General features: G+C 40.9%; 1 pseudogene; it reads right to left on the minus strand.

The window, feature by feature from the left end:
* Positions 1–379: 379 nt before the first annotated feature.
* Positions 380–1,324, minus strand: LOC139438264 (non-selective voltage-gated ion channel VDAC1 pseudogene; annotated as a pseudogene).
* Positions 1,325–1,723: the final 399 nt, after the last annotated feature.

Here is a 1,723-nt window from a genome sequence, read left to right on the forward strand (position 1 = left end):
AAAGAGGTGACTAGGGTGGAAACAGGTCATGAAGATCTATCTAAAAGTGCCCCTTTGAGATAAATTTTTATATGCTATCAAGCATTGAACCTTGGCACACCTGGGATTAGGAAACCTAGTTTCAATTCTCAAGAAATCACAATTTCATTTATTTACTCAAAAGGAATTTCCTAAATGCTTACATATTATCGGCCTCCACTTGCACCCATTTCTAGATAAAAATTAAACCTAAATCTTTGGAGGGACACCAAGTTCCTCCCAAACTTCCCCTAAAGGACCTATTTTTTTTTTCTTTTTTGGAATTGGATTTCCTCTGTACCTCTGAAAGGTTATAGTTTTAAAGCTGAATCATCTTTAACCTGGAGTTCTAACATGATATTTAGCAGTTCTTGGATCCCAGATATACAACATCAAAGGTACAGTAAATTTTGAAGGTAGCTATGCTAAAAAATGGTTTAAAGCTAAATGATTGCACAGTACTAATCTGTGCTTTAAATTACAGTCCTAGATCAAACTTGTGACCACCAGCATTGACATTCTTGCCATCTGGCAGAGCTGACAGTGTCCGTTTGATACCTAACCATAGGTCTGAGTGAATCCTAAACCTATCACGCTGGCCTTGTTCCCTTTGGCCAGGAAGCATGCATCAGGGTCAGTCCAATATGCGGCTGCTATCCCAAAATGAATATGTCTGTTTCCTGCTGTCTGGGTGAGATTCATGTCTCCAGCTTCCTGTTTATCTGCAGGTAATTGGAGTTGCCAAACTCTGTCCCCTCACTCACATTAGTGTGAAGCTGGAATTTTTTATCAGTCTTGTGACCAACAGCAAAATTGCTGTGTTTCACTTGGGACTTAGTGGTCTCAATTCATCTGATAACTGGCTAGCCAGGCCTGATAATCCAGAATCAGAACACCCTAAAATAGAGGCCTGGGAATGTCAAAATCCATGTCACTGCCTGGGTTGATGTGCTTCTGCTTATGCCCTGTTTTGATTTTAGCTCGCCACCCCTCAGTGTTAAATAATGAAAAGGGTGAATTAGAGGTCTACTTCAGTCCATGTGTGAGCTGATCTTCCACAGTAAACTTGGTGCCCAGTGTATTGTCAGTATTCCATTTCTCTGTAAATGTCAGACCATATTCAGCCCATCTCTATCTGGGTTTATAGATTGCCTGTAACTTTGGTAGTCTCCGTGTTGGCTGAGCCTGACCTTATGAATTCCAGTCCATTCTCAGATTTCGTTTTCAAGTCCAGTTTTATTAAGCCCTTGGTAAAGACATCCCTGGTGGATTTCCAAAGATCAAAATATATAGGAGGCACATCCATGTTCTGTCAGGGGTGGTGGCTCAGCAGTGGCAGCAGCCCTCATTCAAGTGGATTTTACTCCTGTTGTAGAAGGGCGGTTGAACTCAAGGAAAACAATTAACGTAACACACCCATTAACAAATCAGTGGGAAAAAATAATGTGATCATCTCAATTCATACAGAAAAGGGAATGGACAAAATCCAGCATCCTCTCCTGATAAAAATACTTTGAAAGACAGGAATAGAAGGAAACTTACCCAGCATGCTAAATGGCATATATGAAAAACCCACAGCCAACATCTGAGGGACTGGTGAAAGCTTTTTGTCAAAGATTGGAAACAAGACAAGCATCCCACTGTCACCACTGTTATTTCACACTGTGCCAGAATTCATAGCTAGAGCAAAAAAAGCCCACGCTTA

The sequence above is a fragment of the Dasypus novemcinctus genome, chromosome Y (genome assembly GCF_030445035.2).
Source record: "Dasypus novemcinctus isolate mDasNov1 chromosome Y, mDasNov1.1.hap2, whole genome shotgun sequence".
NCBI lineage: Eukaryota > Metazoa > Chordata > Mammalia > Cingulata > Dasypodidae > Dasypus > Dasypus novemcinctus.